The 22,281-nt window shown below is 44.9% G+C and overlaps 1 protein-coding gene across 4 annotated transcripts in view; it reads left to right on the top strand.

Annotated features, from left to right (window-relative positions):
* TANC2 (tetratricopeptide repeat, ankyrin repeat and coiled-coil containing 2) overlaps positions 1 to 22,281 on the top strand; it is a 2,511,073-nt gene that overhangs the window by 861,175 nt on the left and 1,627,617 nt on the right. The gene's annotated exons all lie outside the window — the stretch shown is intronic.

Here is a 22,281-nt window from a genome sequence, read left to right as displayed (position 1 = left end):
TTAGCTTCTCACCAACAAGCAGATTCATTCATTTTAAGCAGGCACAGCTGGGAGCTCTGTTGAAAAACAGCTGCCATATTAGGCGGGCATGTCATGCCCCCTTTGTTGAATATTTAAGTAAGGTTTTGTTGTTTCATATTTAAAAGTGATGAGCCACTGCCCAGTAGTTCATTTGGAATACATGAGCCACTGAGTGCGAGGGGTTCCTACCTCTGCATAGAGCTCAAGGTATGTAACCCGTTTCTCTTTATTTATTTATTTATTTATTTAGAGTTTTATATAGTGCGAACAAGACCCTTACAGGTAACACAGAACTTTACTATTGTATAATAATAACAATATAGTATAGCCTGATATAAAATACAGAACAGTATTTGCATGCACAGAAGGGTAGAAGAGAGATAAGAAGACATAGTCTAACAAAGTCCAAGCCTTAACGTAGTCCATGGGGTGAAGGAACGTAGTGTAAATGACGGAGCGACGTAGGCGAGAGAACAATGCAAGACTCGGAAGCAAGAGGGAGGGAAGATGATCAAGAAGTGAGTAAGTCCTCACTTGGTGGTGAATCTGTTGTATAATAGAATTTTTGCCACTTGAAGAGGGAAGTGGAAGGGTTGCATCTGATCTCAGGAGGGAGACTGTTCCAGATTCTGGGAGCAATTCTGGAGAAGGATCGGTTGTATGTTTTCTTTTCATGAATGTTTGCGACTTGAGTAGTAGAGAACTTGTACTTCTGGAAGATCGGTTTCCACCCCAAGGGATCAGTTTCTGGTCCAGGTAGGAAGGGGTATTGTGGTGCCACGGTTTATGAGTCATACGTGCAATTTTGAATTGGATCCTAGCTTCATAGCATAGCCATTTCAGTGATGGGAGGTCTGGGGTGATGTGATCTTTTTTTTGGATCCCTTGATTAGACTAGCTGCTGCATTCAGTGTGGCCTTTAGCGGTGCAAGTGAATTTTTTTGGGAGGCCCGCAAGGGTAGAGTTAACATAGTCAAATTACGGTAGAACAAGAGCTTGAACCACTGTTTGGAGGTCTGCCGGGTGGAGGAAAGGTTTCAGTTTCCCAAGAAGATACAACTGATGGTTAGCACCCCTGGCAGTGGGACTGATTTGTTTTTGCATGGCAAGGCCTTTGTCCAAGGTAATACCTAGGAATTTAGCAGCATCAACAATGTGTGGGGTACAGTTAAAGGCAGTAAGTTGTGAAAGCCAGTCTTTGATAATAGGGGCGATGGAGGGCAGAGAGATCAATAAGAATTCACTTATTTGGCATTGAGTTTGAGGTGATTACAAGTCAACCCGAATTGTGTTTTTGTCAAGGTGAGGTTGAGGATATTGATGTCATCAGGCGAAGTGATTTTTATACAGAGTTGAATATCGTCTGCATGCAGTACGTCTGTTATTTCTCAGTCTGTAGGTGCTTATTTTCATAGTGGCCAACTTCCTCAATTTAATGACCAGCTTCCACACTTTAGTTATGCAGTATTATACATTGTTATGTGTATTTGTATAGCAAACAACTCACTCTGGAGGGTATCCTGGCATTGCTCAATCTGTAACCTTCAATTGTTGCAGTACGTACAGACTTCCAGTATCTCAAAATTATCCTTATCCCTATCACCAGTGTTCATGATCCCATTTCTAGTTCCTTGAGTACTATGCAGTTAATTGTCATGCCTATTAAATACATATGACCAGGAGTTTGCATCTGCCAATGTCTTTCCCAGTAACCAGCTTAATTTCAGGATCACTGTTAACTTTCATTTTTTTTTTGTAGGTCTGGCATTAGCCAGTACTTTTTGATTTACTAAACTAATATGTATAATATACTTAATTAAAGTTGCTTTCAGCCACATCTCTTCACCCATAGGTCTGTTGTTGACATTCCCATTTTGCTTCTGCCCACAACAGCATGGGGCAATGGGTCAGGCTACTTAAGCCTCTGGTTAACGTCACTTTAAGTGACTGCATTTTGCTCTTACACAAGGAGCACATCCGCAAACAAGGTAGGTTAGTTTCCCTTAGTGCCAGTGTTGCCTGATGTGATAGTAGGATGCATTTGAAGTTAGCACAGGGCACATTCCAGCTTTATCAGTTCCTGTCTCATTCCAAAGAGGTTGTAAATTCCTTTGGAAGTGGACTGCTGATATTTCGAAGCATACCATATTGTCCTCTTGCACTCCGTTTCACCAATGATTCTTTAATAAACTTTGCCCAGTAAGAAATCCAAAATGTGTTGCGTTTCATTGTAACAGTTTTATTTTAACATAATATCCAATGCTTTATGCTGTTAACCCTCTTTCCTTCCTTTTTTCCTTTTTTTATTTCCTTCTTTCCTTTTTAGGTTTCGCTGGAGGGCGGAGCTCTTAGCTCCGCCTCCAGAGAAATCTGTAGTCTTCAGTAAGGGACTCTTGGAATACGCCCTCTGTTTCATTGGCTAGCTCCATAAATGGAGGCTAGCCATTGGAACAGAGATCTGTCCGTCAAGGCCGGACCAGATTCGGGGGCGTTCCCGCGATTTTTTCCCTGGGCGTTCCCTCTGTGTAGTAATGCAGCGGTGGGCGGAGTTTCGTTTTTTATTTTTTACGAAGTACAGGTCATTGCTTTGTTTTTCTAGCCTTCCTGCCACCCCCTTCCACCTGTCCTTGTGCCTGTTCTAACCCCCTCCCGCTGTCCGTGTCACACTGGAAGTCCGTGGGCGTGCCTTGCCGTTCCCGCCCCCCCTCGCCCACCCGGCATCTGGACCGTTTGTGGTTACACCCGGCATTTGCCCGTAAAAATCAGCCCCCGCCTGCCTACCTAAGGAGAAGGGCCGCTGCGCTGCCCGCAGCGACCCGGAAGTGGTTGGCCGGCCGGAAGTGCCCGCCCCCGCAGCCCGGGGGGAAGAAAGAAGCATGGCGGCCGGTTTGCAGGGCTCCCGTGATGCGAGGGAGCCCTGCTGCATCTAGGAGAGCCCAGGAGGAGAGGAACCCCGCCCGCGGCCCCAAAGCGACCGCCGGAGGAGTGCTGCAGGGAGCAAGGCTCCCGTGTGAGGAGGAGAGCCCCGCCCGCCAGAAGACAGTCGGTGAGTGGGACGAGGGAAGGGAGGGGTCGGGGGTTTAGAGTAAGTTTAATTTCATGTTCAGGCATTTCATTCTTATACTTCGACTTATTGAATTTAGTATCCAAGCCACTTTGGGCCTACGTTGCCCTTGCTCTGCTATATTTTTGAGATTTTTGAAATTTAATAAAAAAGATTTAAACAATAAAGCTGGCTTTAATTGGAGCAAATATTCCGAGAAAGAGTAGCAATTTGACAAAAATACATGCATCCCCTTCTTTGTAAGGCAAAGCACTGCAGTTGGAAAAGAGAAGTGGATATGGGGGGGGGGGGGGAGTATTTCACTAGAGGCGATAGAAGAAATTAAAGTTGTTAAATATTAAATTAGCTTGGACAAGTGGAGATCGCACTGGTGAATTCCTAATTGGTGCTGTGTAAGTTCCAGCTTCATTGAGGCACAGGTGATATTTTTGGTGTCCAACACATGATTTTACTGAACGCTCAGTGCAGGGTATCACTGCAGCAGACCACGAAGGCAGGAGGGACAGTGGAGTCTCGCTCCCTGCATACCCTGACTAGTTAGACCTTACATTTGCAAGAATTACCACAAATCAACGTACCAGAGACCCCCACCCATCCCCCACCCCATCCCCTCCTATTCTAATTCCCCCTACACATGCATTGCGGTATTCCATGCAGCCATTGAAAGGCAAATGGATGGTCTTGTTTGCCTAGAAACCTCCCGCAATGTTTGCTTCGATAAATAATACATTTTTCTGGAACTTTCGGATCATCAGACACTTTAAACATACACACACGAAACCTAGGTGATGTCTGGACGAGTTACAGCTTGTGAATATCTCCCATAAGAGGACAAACATGATTATTAGATGTTTGCTTAAAGGCTGACAGGGAAGCCTAGCTTGAAAGAAGTGATAGGCTGCGTTCATCTTTAATTTTAATGCGATGGTGTTTAAAGCCCTGCCGGAAAGTTTAGCAGGCACCACGTATACATGACGACATTCGTCCAGGCGGCATAAACGTGCTAAAGAGAAATACATCTTTGAACTAAAAGCATGTCAGTATATAATTTAACCGTGTAAATGGCATTTAACACCTTAAGCGCGCTAAGAAATGCACGCCGGTAAAAGCAGTACCTGAGTATATTGCTGCCATGCATCCTTCTAAATCTACGTGCTCATCCCACTCCAAACGTGGGGTGTAAAACACTATATATGGTGCAATTTGCACGAGTGGTTATGTAGGATCTTGCAGCCGTGTGGCCGTGGGCACAAGGTAACAGTATGAGACGAGCAAGTCTCTGCTCTGCCGTGGCTCACTTTAAATGCCCCTTGATTGTGCGGAGGCAGAAACTTTAACCATGTGGCCTCACACATGCTCATCTCCCAAGCTACATTTTTAAGCAGGAAGCTGAATTGTGCTAACGTGGAACAGGCGGAAATGCACCACAATACTCTGGCGTTTTGTTCAGCGAGAATTTTCACAAAAATATAACAGTTCGGTAATCCTGTGTTTTGGACTGGTGGTGCTGCGGGGGACCCGTGGTGAGCCAACCCCGCATGAAAGAACATATTTGCTGGTGAGTCCTGGGCCCCTAACACAGGTGGAGCAGTCTCTGTGGATTGCTTGGTGTAAAACGACTAGCAAAGTGGGCCTAAATGGACAAACATTGAGACTGGTGCAGTTAAGACGTTGCCCTGAGCCCTGGAGCTGAAGGTGGCAACCACTGGGGAGGAACTGGATTGGGCCCTGCTAATTAGCATGCTGAGAGGGGGACATCCAGGCACGGATTTGAATGTTCACCACAAACACTTTTAGTGTGTGTGTCCTTCCTCCTGTTGGAACGCTGCTTGGTCTGAGCGCCCACTGTTTTGAGCCCTTCAGGACTACCTCCCCTGGGCTGACAAGGCTTGAAACAGATCCAGACATGCTGTCTAGCAGTTTAAGAGGGGCCCGTGCCACAGACCAACCATGGTGGTTGCCAGAAATAAAAGTAAAGGCACACTTAAAGATTTACTCCAGCAGCATTTCAATAAAAAGAAATCAGATGCTTCCCATTGCCAAACCAGACCACCTAATACAGTCTTCAATGGGACCACTATCTGTTTTACAGACTTCACTATAGGGGGGTCATTCCACATTTACACACCTGACCTCTCCAGAAGCCCACCACACAGAAGTGCTTTGAGAGACTACCTGCAGCTCACTTATAGATCTACATGACACAATTGATCATAACCACCTAAAGTAATATGAGTAAATATCCCTGCAAAGTATTAATGGCTTCTGTATGAACTCGCACTACTAAATATGGACATGGGCCTTCTATATCCCCACTGACTAGGCTCGCCCCAGGTCGAAGACCTTCTCCTCCCACTTCTTTTCTTCATCCACAAGGAAGACAGCAGGTGTGGTAATTCTTATTTGAGGAGGGTGTTGTTCAAAGTTAAAGACCACTGGAAGAAAAAGGAGGGGAAATAGGTGGGATTGTGGGGTATCAATAGAAATCAATCCCTCTCACTTGTGTCACTTTACTCACTGAACCAGGGCCAGGAGCAATTCTTTTTCTGAGGACTAGACGTTACATTGGAATGGGCTAAAGGCCCCCTCATGGTGAGAGGACACCTGAACCTGTTCATGAACTAGGAATTAGATCAAATGCAATACAATTATGGAGGGATGGCTGTCCTAACGGATCTAGGGACAACCCATCTTGATGGTCTTGGCTTGGCAGAGATATAGGCTTCCCTTGGGCAGCGACTAATCCCATTTTTCGTCCACCTGTGTGTGGCTAGCTCTGGGTGGGTGTGTGTGGCTCTGGGTGTGTGTGTGGGTGGTAGTAATTGCTGTCTGCTGAGCTCGTCCGTAGGGTACAATAGTTCTCACATTTGCGAGAGATTAAGCTATTGGCAATGTAAATGACAATGCCATTTATTTATCTGTTTTCAAAACCAACACATAAATACAAATTTTGTCATTTGCAATGCCAATAGCTCTAACTTCTCCTAAGGCGAAACCGTTGCATTGTAAATGCTTGTTGTTTTTTGCCTTCTGTTTTTCCCATTTTCCCTTTTCTTGCCTTTTCTTCTTTTGTTCCTTCTTTACTATTTTCATTCCTTTTTTCTTTACTTCTTTTTTCTTTCTGTTTTGCCTTTCTTTTTCTTTGTTTTTCATTCCTTCATTTATATTTCCGTCTTGCCTCTTCTTTTCCTTTTGCTTTCTCTTTTGCCTTTTTTCATTCATTCTCTTCTCTTCATTCTTCTTTTTTGCCTCCTGTCCTTTTTTCTTTCCTTCTTTTTTGGTTTCCTTCATTTTTTTCTTTGCTTTCTTTACTTTCTTAAATATTTATAATTCTTGCCTTCTTTACTATTTTCCATCTTTCTTTTGCTATCTTTATTCTTAATTTCTTTTTTGCCTTCTTTACTTTTTTCTTTACCATTTTTCCTTCTTTTTTACTTCCTTTTCGACTTTTCCTTCTTTGTCTTTTTCTGTCCTTCTTTCTTTCGTTTTGCCCTTGTTGCTATGTTTTTCTGAAGTCATTTTTCCTGGTTTCTTTCTGTTTTGCTTTTTCATTCATTTCTTCTTTATTTTCCCTTCTGTCTTTCATTTTCCCTTATTTCTTTTTTGTTTTCTTTCATTCTACCTGCTCTCTACCTATGCCTTCGTTCTTACTTTCTTCCCTTCTATTTCCTTCTTTTTCTTCATTGTCTTCTTTCTTTCTTTCCTTCTTTCTTACCTTCTTTCTTACCTTCTTTCCATCTGACTACCTTCCTTCTTACTTTCTTCCTTCTTTTTGCCTTCTTCCCTCCTTTCTTTCTTTTTGCCTTCCTTCCCTGTTTGCCCCCTTCCTTCCTTTTTAAATTCCTTCCAGTTTTGCTCTTCTTCCTTCCTCTTTTGTCTGATTTCATGTATTCCCTTTTCCCGATTTCTTTCTCAAAGGTAAGGCTAGCTGCCGATGCCAGACAGATGGGTTTTTGTAGGACTCTGTTAGCCAAAACCTTTTGATTTTACTAAAAGTATGTAAAGCATAGTTACTTATAGGAGTTGTCAGCCAGACTTCATCCATGTATTTATTTATTTATAGAGTTTCATTAGTCTGTGATTGTGTCATTCAGTTTTTTGTTCCACCCACTGCAGTATGCAACAATGGGCAATGTTAACCCCTTCAGCCATTGAATGACTGTACTATGAGTTAGGGCATGCTATCCTTTCACAAGGTGCATATCCACATGCAAGGTAGTTCCCTTCAGTGCTGGGTTTATCACGGTAATGTGTACTTTTTTGAGATAAGAAAAAATCTTTTACCCTTAGCCAACGTTTCCTTTGATTAAACAAGGGCTCAGCAGCTTCTCTAACACTAAAGTTTTGCAAACAAAATGACAAAAAAAGAATTACCAATAGTCTGCCGGCCAGCACCATAACTTTTGGCTTTGCCAGTGCTTGTTTTAATTGCTCTAAATTGATTTTATGAAAAAAGATATATTCCTAATATAAAAAGTGTATGGGTTCAACAGAAACACTCACAAACACAATTCTAAGCGGTACAAAAGAAAAATAAATAGAAAGAGAAGAATAGAAGTCCCAACAATGTTCACTTCCTTCCTGATTAAAAACACATCAAATCATTTCAACCATTTAAATAGCTCAGTACCTTGTGCAGATTTTAACTAACGAATGACATCAAAGATACTACTGTATTCTTTTTTTTTTTTTTTTTAAACCTTTATTGACATCAAAAGGAGAGACAAGTCGAGGCCTACAACCAAGCCGGCCGGCCGCAATGTGCAAAATAATCAGGAGTCACCAGGCAAATATTACATAATCAATCAATACAAAGCAGAGGCCGTAGAATCGCAGAAGGGGAGAAGAGATACAGAAACCAAAGGGCTAAAACACAGGAGTAAATAAGGCTTAATTTTATAATATGGGGAGAAGACATATGACAGGCTCACTTTCAATACGGAGGCATCCGATATCCCAAACCAACCTCAACATTAATAAGGGGGCACGGGGGCAAAATATCGGGGGGATAATACAATGCATTCAGGATACGTGAGACACAATCAGCCCCTGAGCATTATCCTCGTAACATGCCCGCCACCCAAGACACTACCAAGCCAGAACAGAGGGATCGGAAAAACAATGCATCAAAACCAGCCCGTCATAGTAACCTCTGGGACACAGGAAGGGAAAAAAAAAAAAGGGGGGGGGGACGAAGTGGGGAAGGGGAAAAGGAAGGGAAAGGAAAATGGAGGGAAGACAAAATAAAACAATAAAAAGAAAATAAGAAAATATGAAAAACGAAAGGAAGAAGACACGCCGACACAGGCCCCCCGTGGCGGGAAGACAGGAGACAAAAGGAGTAGCGGCCCAAGTGGGGGTATGGCGATCGGGGAGAAAGACAGCCGAAACATAGCAGGAGGATTAACGACGCCACACCCCCCACCCGAAACACACCATAGGAGGTCGGGACAGACGCGGCCTCACGAAAAAGAGATACAAAAGGGCCATAGAACCAGAAGACAAACAAAAAATAGAACCCAACCCACCCGTCCCACCCTGCACCCCTGTAGAAGGCTATGGCCCACCCTTCAAACAGCGTGCCTGTCGCCCTAAACCAGAACCCGAAATATAGCGAGAAGTAAGAAAGAAGAAAGAGACAAAAAGGGCAACAAAAGCGGAGAAAAGAAGACAGGAGGGAGGAGCAGAATAACCATAATCCGAACGGGCGGCCGCAGCCCTCCGCCCAACCAGACAAGCACAGTCAAAAACAGACCAGGACGACACCCCATCACGCGCCACAAAACATTAGGAGAAGGGGACCTCCCACCCTGCTACGATTAAAAACAATTATGCTACTAAATCGTATACCGGGAATCAAACGGAAGTCGTACATTTCACCCCCAACCCTTTCGAGCGACAAACCCCACCCACCACATGGCAATGTAAAACCACATACTAAATACGAAATCAGCATATAATCGAGTGGAATGGTGACTAGCATAGTTACGTGGGGGGTAGATAGATCCACAAGGGAGCAATAGTCCAAACAGAAAATATCGATGCATCAAATATCGCAGCACGAGCAATGAAAAACGGGAGGCCAGTTGCGCCACTGGAGCGGGCGAGGTGGCCCCAATTATAGACACAGGCAAAGTCATCGAAGCAGGCACAGGAGGCAGTCCACCAATAGTTTCAGGCAACAATGTCGAACAGGGTCGCAGTACAGCATCCAAGTCCCCGGGGTCCGAACCTTGAAAAGCAGGGCGCCCCAAAGTCACCGACACACTGCACGATCTCCGATCAGTGGCGGCGACACTCAAGTCAATCGAGGGGGGCGAGGCAATGAAGTCTTCGAAACAAGAGGGCGACAAGAAGAAATGGCCGCCCAAAATGGCGGCAGATCGTGGCGTACCCACCGAGATGCCCAGGGCAAGGGAAGCGTGTAGGGATCTCAGGGCTTCCAGGATATCTCTGACCGTCGGCTCACGTCCACCAGATCCGCTCCCCACACCAATAGGCAACACGGGCCCGCCGCCACAGGGTGATTCTCGTTTCAGAGGGTCGGCCGCCATTTCGTGAATCAGCCCAATCGCCGCTCACCACGACCCCCGGAAAGAACAGTTCTCAAATGTAGGACTTTACAAGCTCCGAGGGTCCCAGCAAGGGCGGCCTCGATGCCAAAAGGATGTCCGCCCAAGACGGGTCTCCGCCAGCCCCAGCACCGGTGCCCCAATCAAGCGGAGTCCGGGCCCCGAGGACCAGGGCCGCCGGACAAAGCAGCGGCGGGGAGAGACCCCTTCACAGACTCAGGTCCCTGGGCCTCTCACCCACGTCGGCCGCGCGGCCACCAGGGCAGGCCTGGGTCAGGATCGCCGGGAGCTTCGCACATCGGCTCCCAACACTGGTTCTCGCTCTCGGCCGAGAGCCGTCGGATCCCACCGGCCAGGTCTCGGTCCAAGTCTCGCAGAGGCCCCGATCTCTCAGAGGCCACAACTCCGGAGCCACTGCACACCGAGACCCCGGGTTCGGATGGTAAGTACAAACAAGCCGTTATGTTTCCAATGCCCCAAAAATGTGTCGTCCCCGGACAGGATAGAAGACAGGATAGGCAATCTGGACGGAGGGCTGCGGGAGCCGAGCTAAAGGGCGACCATTACGGCCGCGAGCTAGGCTCCTCCTCCTACTACTGTATTCTTGAGTGGACCCTATAGCCAATAAATTGTATTTAATATTACTGTTCACCTTCTAAAATATTTCACTCACTCCAGTCAAGCCCACTCCAATTACAATTAGTTCACCAGCACTATTCCAGCACCTAGGGGGCATATTATAGTCTTTAATAAATTCACAGCAGATGAGCATCTGTTTTAGCTAAGCAAAATCTTGTCCCAGATATTAACGCTTCACCTAATTTTTGCTCTGGGTGTGTAATAGAGCCACGTCAGCCATTAACCATTTCGCGCATTTGGTAGTCATTTCTTATACTATTGTAGTGTAGTTCCTATATTCCCATGAGGCTCTGCGCATTGGAATAATATACACTATAGATTTGACATAGGACTGAGGTCACTATGTCATCATCGAGTATACTAAACTTAATTGTGTGTGCCAGCTAACTCAGAGGTCACTAGAAACTTTCTCGAGTAAACCAGAAGGGATTACTTTCTGACAACCGCATAAACATGACAACTTTGTTTCCTCTAAAATCGAAACATATCTTCAGAGTCGTGGAAACAATAACTAAGTAGGTACTTTTGTATGGCCTGTTTCCTCCGCTTTTCAGAGAAGCCCTGTGGCTTCCTGATTTCCCATGCCCCTGCTCTGAAGGTGGCGCAGCGAAGAACTTAGGGGTATGGTTCAGAGATGATCTCCGGTTTTCAGATCACATCAAAAAACTCACCGGTGTCTGCTTCGTCACCCTTAAGACCCTTAGAAGGTTTTTCCCTCTGCTACCGCGGCCGGCTAAGGAAATGGTTGCTTGGGCCCTTATCCTCTCCCGGCTCGAATATGCCAAAGCTTTGTTCATCGGCATCCCCGGCTATCTGATGAATAAACTACAATTGATTCAGAATGCCGTGTCCAGACTCTTATTTAATATCTCTAAGAGATCTAGTGTGAGGTTGCACTTGCGTGATCTGCACTGGCTTCCTGTGGCTCAGTGGGTGTAGTTTAAGGCTCTCACCCTTGCCCATAGAGCCCTGCATGACCTGGGGCCTTCTTACATCAAGAAGCGCTTTGCCTTCAATAATCCCAGCCGCTCTCTGCGCTCTGCTTCTCTTCGCCGGATGACTACTCCTCGGTTTCGTCGCTCTAGGCTGGGGGGCCAGTCTCTTTCGGTAAAAATATCCATCTTATGGAACAATCTTCCTGACGAGCTGCGGCACACCCAGGACTTCTGCATGTTTAAGAAACTATTTAAAACTCACCTTTTCAATCAACCCAACTAATTAATCTTTACTCTCTAGGTCACAGTCTTCTTACGCACCAGGACACTCCAGAGTATTTGTGCGCGATACAAATCATTTATAACATAACATAAATAACCATTTCACTCAGTCAATCGTGCGTGCTTAGTTTCTAGAGAGTTTGCACAGAAATAGAGAGACGGCCGTTTCAATAAAAAGGGTTTATTGAACAGTCTTCTTTCTCATGCAAGAGAGGTGAACTGCTACAAATGTTAGACAGAATGCAAAGTATAATGCGTACAGCGTAAACAGTAATATAAAATAATACTGTAATAGCATTGTCTGTTCCTATGACATGTAAAAATACATACATAAATTATTCAGGCTAAAATACTCTACTGGTGCTTCTAAAATACGCCTATCCCAGTGTACCTAACCTAGGTCTAGTACCAGGGAAGAAGTAGGTGTTTGCCGTTTAGTTTTGCCAAGAATTGCCAAAGGTTTCTCTAGGTTCTAATTAGCTGCATACCTTAGAATGAGAGAGGTTGGTATCCCTGTCTCGGGACTCGATTTCCCAACACCCCGCAAGGGTAGTCGGAAGCACTGGAGCTGGATTTCTCGACAGGAGGATGACTGCTTCTGATCAGTGCGTCAGCTGGAGAGTTGGCTTCCTTCCCCACTTGCTGTAGCGAGCTGCGTCGTGCAAGTAGGTAGTCGAACTGCACCGAACCACACCGTGCTTTGCCATAGCAAGTGAAGGTATATTTGTACCTTGAAGGTGTTTAGGAATGCCAGTATTGACTTAAAGTCGGGCATATGAACGTCATGAAGGAACCCTTAAGGCATATATGTTCATGCATAATAAATGAGTTCTTGGAGAAATCAATATCCAAGCAAAGGGAAGTCCCTAACGGCTTAAGAGTCTGGTTTTCCAAGAAATCGTTGTGACGTAGATGAACGGATGGAAGTAGCCATGCCTGTATTTGGGTAGCATGGACTATGCCTAAATAAGGACTGGATTTCTATGCCTATATAAGGGCAATGCGAATTATACCTATATAAGGGCATGAATCGAGAAATGCATACGGAACCTAAAATCGAACACAACACCCACTCCACTTTCTTATGTACGACATTACTAAGTTCTAAACACGTTAAACATATCTAAACATAAAGTGTTAAAAACCCACCCAAAATACACATAAAAATGCATTAGAATTGGTTAAACACATAAAAGATGCATTGGTGCTGTACACATTTAAAGCAATGTTTCATTCGAAGCATAGTTTTACAAGAGGTACAGAAGAGGACGAGAATGACACATTTTTTGGGGTTGCAAGTAGTCTGCCACAGCTGCATGTAAAATGCTAGGAAACCGGTGAGGGATATGATTAGGATGAAGCAACTTGCACAGAGATATCTCCTTTAGAGATGGGCACCATGACAAAGGGAGATCCTGTGAAGAACTTCCTGAGGACTATCCTTACGAGGAAACTATTCAGTAACATACATTTCAGGAACCAATGATGTAGGTTATATATAGCTCTGGTTTCAGACCTTCGCCAGATGTCTATTAATTAGTATAAGAGATTTCCAGAAACCCCAAAAGCGGCAACATAATTTGACTTCCCCAGCTGGTATTCTATACATTCCCCAAGGCTAAAGATTCAGGAAAGGGTCCTGCTACACAGCGAGTTATTCCACAACCAATACATTTGGAACCAATTACTATTCATTATGATTATGTGCATGAGGGCAACGATGATGAAACGCCTGAAGGCCAAATACCTCATGGTCATGCTACAAATAAAAGAAGCGAATGGGACAATTATGTTGCAGTAATATCAGCCCCTATAACACCTCCAGTGGAAGTTTGTCACCAGATAATATTGGGGGCTTCTGTGCCCTCTTAAAAATGGCTGCTGAAAGGTTTGATCTGCCAGTATCTAGTCAACAAACCAATTGGTACCTATACAATTTCAAAGAAACAGCAAGGAAATCAGTGAGATTCGTAGTGTATTATATTTGGTCAGAAGATCGTAAGGTCATGACAAACCCTGCTGTGACCGACCTGGTCCCTGGTCGTTTAGTATTTAGAAGTGTAAATAGGAAAGTAATCTACTTCAAAGTAGGGTGAAGTAATAGAAATAATTCTATTTGTTTTGAATTCTCTCTGTGGACACTTATGACACGGGGACCATTGTGTGTAGGATGGATGTTTGGATGAATGTGATCTGCCCAAGTGGATGATATAAATGTTGAAAGTTGAAATTATAAATGTTTGAAGTTTTGTATATATATATATTGTGATATTGTTTCATGTATGTTCTCTTGTACTATGATGCACACCAAATCATTTGGTTTTGTTTGAAAAAATAAAGGTAAACTGAAAGTATATATCTAACTGAGGTACAATTTATAAAGTAGATTTTCATGTTTGGTTTCATGAAAGTGACTAGGATTAAAGATAGGAGCGAGTCTCAGCATTGGCACTTGTTTTGTTCTATAAACCCTGCTATGGTGGCAGCTGTAATACCTAAACTTGATAACAAATACAAGGCCCCCGACAACTCTCCAGCTTGCCTAATAGGTCATCTGTAGCCAGATTCAGTAGTTATGCAGGCGGCGCAGCGGTGGTCAGAAAATCATACAATGCCATGTTCAGCTCCTCACTATAAGGAAGGTAGCAGGTTGGATAACATTGGGAAGCATTTTTCTGCCATGTCAGCTATAACCATGAAGGCATCCAATGCATTAACCATACTGAGCAGACCCTCCAGGTTTTTATGCAGGAGAGAGGTGTTTTCATTCTCTTGCCATACCTGTTAAAATGGCGAAAGATTGCTGCAGTCCGGGACACGAAAAGTGAGCATCTCAGCCTCCATTTGCAGTCTGTATCTTTGCCCCCAGTCACCCCACCCTCAGCCACCCAATTTTCCTTTGTAGTCCTCCTTTTACTCACCCCCACCCTAGTGATCTTTATTTCATAGCCCCTCCCCTTGCCCATATGGCCCTTTATTATTTCTCCTCTTCCCCTTTCACCTTTCTCCCCCAAACCTCCTACATCACAGAGCAGAATTAAACAAATGTTACTGTTGGATGCATTTACAGTACCCCCTCCTCCCATCATACATTAAGATGGGAAGAGGGTGCAGGGGGGGACGTTAAAAGTTCTCTCATGAAGCATGTGTTTCTCGCTGCAAAACGACATGTCAGGATGGGGCCAAAAAGAGCACAGAATTTAAACTGTATTTTGCACTCTCTTTGGCATCAGACACCTCGATCCCTAGCTCGCGCTGGTTGTGCAGTGAGGTTAGCTGGCGGAGCAAACATATTTTTAGAACAAGTACAGCAAATTCTGCCTTTTTTTCGCTGCAATTTTCTTATTTTGAGGCTGCAAAATTTGCCAAACCAAGCTGTGATGTTCTTGAGTAGTCTGACTGGGCAGATATGATCATCAGATGAGGTCAGATTTAACACAATTAATTAACTATCTGCCGAAAGACAAAAGACAGGAAGCAAAGTCTATCCTTCAGGAGGGAGAGAAGACATCCTCAGAAATGATTGATGCGGCAATGAATGTAGCATGGCTTCAGGCAAATGGCTGAAGCAGCAGTCTTACGAAGGCAAGGCTGGTTGAAAGCAACATTGAGTCAGAAATTTGGATATGCCGTATATAACAGAGAAGCTCTTTTTGGGAAGCATATTGATGATATGCTTAAATGAATAAAGGCTGATAAAGAAGCAGCAAGATCATTTGCAGTGCTGGAGACAGAAGCTTTAGAGGAGGCTATCAATCCAACAGGTATCAGCCTTATCTTCACACACAACAGGGATATCGGCAGCAATTCACTCAACACTATCAACCTCCACCAACAGCAGCCGTCTCCAGACAGTCTAATAGATGAATATGAGCTGGTGCAGGAAGGGGACATGAGTTGACCGGAAGACTGTGAAAATGTTATGACACCTGTCATGTCTTTTCAGGTAGATCCCTTCAATGTAAGAGACACTCTACACTTTTACACAGACTCGAGATCTATATCTTCAGGAGATCATACAGCATCACTAGATATACAAGATGCTTACTTCCATGTTCCCGTCTAGGTCAAACACAGGAGGTATCTCATATTCAAGGTGGCTGGATGTCCCTACCAATATAAAGTCGTCCCTTTTGGATTAAAATCGGCCACAATAATTGTTTACCAATTACATGGCACCAGCAGCAGCCTATCGGAGGAGAAATGGGCATCATATATTACCATATCTGGACGACTAGCTAATTAAAGCTACTTTATTCCAGGCTGCAGTATGTTCCACAAGGGCATTTCTTCAAAATATTCAAAAACCTAGGTACCAAACTAAACAGAGAAAAATCGTGCCTTATTCTGGGCACACAGATTACATTCCTGAGGGTAATTTGCAAGACCTTTCCTACAAGAGAAATGGTTACCAAGGTGATAAGTCTAGCTTCTGCCCTCTCAAGAAAAAAGTCCACTTAAGTCAGACAGTATAAATTGTTCTAGAGAATTTTGTTTTGCATTCCATTGATCCCCCAACTGTCATTTGTTCACGAGACAACTGCAGGAACAAAGAGAAATGCAATGGAAACAGGAGACAGGATCTTTGGAGGCTGTCATCAGAATAACACCAGAAATGATAGATGCCATAAAAAAGTAGATAAAAAATAGACAACATAGCATAATTGATGTGAGGTTCTTTTAAGCTTATACACAAGGCAGACATCAAATATCTTTCTTGGTAGACAAAATATCTTTCTTGGGAGCCAGATTTCTCATAGCTCTTACATCGGATAGAAGAATTAGCGAAATACAGGCGTTTACAATGGAAAGGCCATACTTGCAATTTAAAAAGGACAGGGTTATTTAACTATTTTACATACTAACCCTAATTTCATACCTAAGGTGCCAACATATTTTTCATCTTAATGAGCCTATGTCTCATATTTCCAGACTTCATCAAACGGAGCAGAAAGAGCGTTTCATTCTCTAGACATTTAAAGATTATCTAAATTATATATTGAAAGGACAAAAACTTTCAGAACAGCTGATCAACTTCTAGTCGCCTTTGCCCCTCCCAAGAAAGGAACAAATCGTGTCAATAGCTGTTTGCCACGGAAATGTAGGAAGGCCGCTCACCACTAAAGTACATCTTCATTCGACAAGAAGTGAAGCAACCTCTAACGCTCTTTTTGCCTGAATTTAATTACCTGGCATATGCAGGGTAGCCACATGGGCAAATAGACACACATTCATTAGACACTATTGTCTAGCTGCCACTACCAAGCAAGATACAGCAATGGGTCAAGCAGTTTTTTACAACTTATTTAAATGAGGTGAGTAATCGTTATGACTTTTATAATATGGTTATTATTCTTATTAATATTATTAATATTCATGTATATATGTGTGTGTGTGTATTTATATATATTGATAACTTTCATAGATTCTTATGCGACCCTCCCCTTTCAGACGCTCACCACGTTGATTAAGATATTAGTATTTTGTATTTGGTACATTCATGCTCAGAAATCTGAGGTGTGGTGACTGAAGAAGAGGAATAAGACGGGCTGCTCTCTGCTTGGCTGGAGTTTCGTTCTACCTAAAACAATGTGGAATGGTATACAATCTCACAGGTTTTGTCTTTACTGTTTAGAGCTTTGATTTAAAATGCTAAATAAATTTAATGTGGGACTCCCACCTCGACGAAAAGGAAGATCCAAGTAGGTGAATTTGTGAAAGATTTCAATGCTGGTGAACCACAGTGTACAGGTAAGCAACTTGTTTTATTTAACTGTAGTTGCTTATGGCTCATCCATATAATAATGAAGCACATAGTGTTCTGTTAGTATAAAAAACAGGTGTTACCTATAGTACTAACAATGTTATAGCATTCCTTCAGCTTTCCGGTGTCAGGAATTTAGTGAGGATCTCTGTGTGAGCAGGCTCCGTCTCATTTGCAACACATATCTGCATAATCACTGGAACAATAGCAATAACATTATGTGCCCAGAATGTCTGCTACTCAAACCCTATTCATGTCTAACTTATCCAAAATTAAGAAACCTATTCCTTAAGAATAAATCACCTACCTCTTGGATCCCTGCCTCATGCTATGTTTTTCCCCCATATATTTATCAGGCAAAAATCACAAGGGGATCTCTAGGATATATACCAAGGACACTCCCATCTTTAAAGCATATCTTTTATACCAGTTCACTGCCGCATAAAGAACCCCAGGATGCGAGCCTGTAAGTTTGGTTCTATTAAGTATAATCTCAAGCATAGAAGTCTCACCCAGAACAGTTTTTTATCCCTTTGCCCTCTTGGTCCCCATCACATCCCACCAACACATAGGCCAAAGTAATTGTGCCACCATGTAATAAACTTTCATATTTGGGGTTCCCATCCCCACCTCATTCAATGGGCTCATGGTCTCAACAGTAGACTTTATCTTTCTCCTATGGGCCCATATCCAATCCACCAGCAGGCTATGTAGTTCTTCAAAACATTATATTAATATATATATTTAGATTTAAACCTGTTTTATACGTTTTTGAATAGACATAACATTAACTCTCATCTACATACATGTACATGTGAGGAGATATAACGGGGAGGGGGGCAGAAGAGGGACAACTGGGGGGGGATGAAGTATCTTCAGGTGGGGGGGGGGGGTTTAAAACAGTCCAAATCTGGGTAACTACTCGAAGGTGTCACTGTATATCAAAAATAAGGTTCTGGGGTTGGGCCATTGAAGAATCAGTTTGTCTGGGCTCGGTCTGTATTGAGATGGGCTGCAGTGTTTTCAGGGCGTGTTAATCAAAGTATTCTTAAATACTTAGGGTATGAGAGTTCTTGGAACTCTTGTGCAAGGAATTGTATGCACGGCCCCCACATCTTATCAAAGTGTGATAGTTTGTTTTCCTTGGAAGTTGTCAATTTTTCAATGCTGAGGAGATCCCCCAGTTCTGTCAGCGTGAGTTGGTATGGTTTATGTGCCCCATGTAGACAGGATGACTTGCTTTGCTGTGCAGAGTGCTAAGGTAAAGTATTTCCCTTTAGTGGAGCGAAGCAGGCAAGTCAGTGCATTGGGAATTCCAAGTATCTCATAACTAGGGATGTTGGGGATGCCTGTTCTGTATAACTCGTTAACGTCCTGTAGTACTGCATCCCAATATCTTTACAGTTTGGGACAGTGCCTTAGGAGATGGATTAATGTCTTGATGTTGCCACAGTTTCTCCAGCAGTCGAGGGCTGTCATTGAGTTACCATTTAGCCACTCGGGAGGGGTTGTAGTACCAGAAATGCATCATTTTGAGCAGTGTTTCTTGCCTGTCGCTCTTGAGAATTTTTTTTTTTCCTACATTAGGTGATAAGGAACCGTCCAGCTTGGATTCCCAGTATTTCTGGTCCAGGAATTTATTGATGCCCAGTGGTTTTTTCAGAAAAGCGTTTATATCTGATAGTAGGCCTTTGTCAGTGCCATTTCTCAAAGGGAGTTGGGCTTGAGAGGAAATATCTACGTTTTGTAAAGTATCTTGGGGAAGTTCAAATAATATTTCTTATTAAGTATCAGTGGTACCGCAACAAACTAATATAATAGCCTTGGCAAAATCAACATTTTTATTATTGTCACTCTTTCTACAGGCGACAAAGGCAATTCAAACCAAAAGGGAATGGAAGCCTTTATAGATACTAAAGCTTTTCCCAATTTCCCTGCCTGTAACCTATGAATGTTATGATATATCTGAACCCTCAAATATTGAGGAGTCTTGTATTTCCTTTTAAGCGGGGAATCCTGGTCTGTTGCTTCTATTAACTAACAGAGCTGATTAACAACTGCACCCATCAAGTAAGTAGACTAAGAGAGTCCTTGTCCTTTTTACATTGTTGAAAAACAAAAAAGTAATGCTTGAATTAATTTTAGTCACTGGCAATTACTCAAACCGGTTTACAGTCCATCTTCATGCTTTACCTTTCTAATTGGAGCACTACCAAGTTTGATTTTGCTTATGGCTGGTGTCTGTCGGGGTGGGGAGGCACAGTGTGCAGAGATCAGTTTTATTTAGAGGATGCAGCCTTGTTCTCGTATCGCGAGTACTGATACATTCATAAAGTATATTGTTCTTCTCCTCTTCCTGAGGTCTATATGTGGTCTAGAAAATCTTCCACATCAGTATTATTAGGTCTCGCCTGTCGATGCGCATGCGCATCGAGCAAGCGAGACTATGGGGGCTTATCCACTCTTTGTCCAACTTGCAAGGAATCGTGGCGATTCCTTGCAGTGCCCGTGACTTTTAAGCTCAATGCGCATGTGCATTGAGCTTAAAAGCGCGTGCACATGCCCCCAGCCGCCTGCCTTGCCTACTCTCCCGCCCCCTCACTTCTTGATTGCACGGCCGCTAGGCCGTGCCTCCCCTACTCCTCCTCCTACTCTCCTCCCCTCGCCGTCTGTTCCCGCACTCCTCCCACACCCCCGCTCCGCCCCCTCCCCTGCCTGCCGCGTCGCATTTCTCGAAACTGGTGAGTCTATGTCTGTGACAGGAGGAGCCACGTCGTCTGTGTGTCTTTGTACCCACAGGTGTCCAGAAGTTTGGCCATGTTGTTTTTATGTCCTCGGAACCAAGGCCTGCTTCGATTCAGAGATGCTCGCGCCTGCCTTGCCTACTCTCCCGCCCCCTCACTTCTTGATTGCACGGCCGCTAGGCCGTGCCTCCCCTACTCCTCCTCCTACTCTCCTCCCCTCGCCGTCTGTTCCCGCACTCCTCCCACACCCCTGCTCCGCCCCCTCCCCTGCCTGCCGCGTCGCATTTCTCGAAACTGGTGAGTCTATGTCTGTGACAGGAGGAGCCACGTCGTCTGTGTGTCTTTGTACCCACAGGTGTCCAGAAGTTTGGCCATGTTGTTTTTATGTCCTCGGAACCAAGGCCTGCTTCGATTCAGAGATGCTCGATCCCAAGTGTTTCTTCGGAGCCAATGCGGGGTTAAAGTTTGTTTGGTAGGGCTGTGACGTACCGTGGCACGGTGGGGAAAGTGTTTGCAAGATTTTCTTGGCACGTGAGTGAGCGCAACACTTCAAAGTCAGTCACATCAGCAGATGTTACGGGCACCCGGAGCTCACAGCCACTCTCTCTGCCCGCCCGCTCTCCACTCCATCAGGCAGCCAGCTTCAGGAGAGCAATCTGCGGGGTGCCGCCATTTTGTATAGGGTAAAGGCTCAGGCGCCAGCATCTAAAAGTTATATTTAAACAGCCCCCTCTCGCAGCAATTGTGTACTTGCAATGTGTAGATCTGGCGCTCGAGGCAGCGCGGTCCGCCAGCCCCAGGCACCTTTGCGTGCTTTGGTTCGTTCTCCGCAGTTTCCCACAGCTGCGGCCTTCAGTCTCGCTTTCCGCCTCGGGCTCGATTTTAGCAGCGAGATAATGGTGCTCGGCTGCGGCTGGTTCAGTGTCTCCCAATCGGGTCCCACCTTCCTCCGGATCTCGCCCAGCGGGACACTTTTCGCTCCGTTGTTTTTCGTTCGTGTGGCCACCAAAGCTTACCCCACTGTGTAGAGTGAACAGCACGCCAGTTACAGCTTGTATTGCAGGATAAATTAAGAGGATTAATCCCCCGGTCGGCGGAGCTCGCTCACATGGCGGCCATCTCGCAGCTCGGCTAGCCACGCCCCCCCAATGAATCACCGAACTTAGTGGAGAATGAATCAAAATAGAGTGGGACATCACAAGAAAAACACACTCACACTCACGCAACGTCACACACCCGAAGCCTCACACCCCCTCACTCACACTCACCCTCACACCCCCTAACCCGCACACCGCCTAACGCTCACACCCCCTACCGCTCACACCCCCTAACGCTCACACCCCCTAACAATCACCCCCTAACCCTCACCCCCTCACTCTCACCCCACACCCTCACCCCCTCACCCCTCACCTCCTCACCCTCACTCCCTCACCCTCACCCCCCCACCCTCACCCTCACTCACCCTCAACCCCTCACCCTCACACCCTCAACCCTTCACCCTCTCACTCACCCTCACTCACCCTCAACACCTCAGCCTCACCCTCACTCACCCTCACCCTCACTCACCCTCAACCCCTCACACTCACTCACCCTCACCCACCCTCAACTCCTCACCCTCACTCACCCTCAACTCCTCACCCTCACTCACCCTCACCCACACTCACCCTCCCTCAACCCCTCACCCTCACTCACCCTCTCACCCTCACTCACCCTCAACCCCTCACCCTCAAACCTTCACCCTCAACCCCTCACTCACCCTCACCCTCACTCTCACTCACCCTCACTCAGCCTCAACTACTCTCACTCACCCTCAACCCCTCACCCTAACTCACCCTCACCCTCACTCACCCTCAACACCTCACTCACCCTCACCCTCACTCACCCTCAACACCTCACCCTCAACCCCTCACCCTCACTCACCCTCACTCACCCTCACTCACCCTCACTCTCACTCACTCTCACTCACCCTCAACCCCTCACCCTCACTCACCCTCACTCACCCTCAACCCCTCACTCACCCTCACCCACCCTCACCCTCACTCACCCTCAAACCCTCACACAGTGCAATAGGTCTCAGACCATTTCAGTTAGAGCTTTAAGAAATGTTTATGGCTTTTTTTATTTGTAATTCTTTAGCATTGGCTACAGGAAACAAAAATGCTAAACATTTACAAAAAAAACCCATAAACAATTCTAAAAGCACTAACTCTAATGGTGCGAGACCTATTGCATTTCCAATGCTTGTTTATATAGCGCTTGC

Source organism: Lissotriton helveticus, chromosome 5_1 (genome assembly GCF_964261635.1).
Source record: "Lissotriton helveticus chromosome 5_1, aLisHel1.1, whole genome shotgun sequence".
In the NCBI taxonomy this organism is placed as follows: domain Eukaryota; kingdom Metazoa; phylum Chordata; class Amphibia; order Caudata; family Salamandridae; genus Lissotriton; species Lissotriton helveticus.
This window is presented reverse-complemented; position numbering and strand designations above follow the sequence as displayed.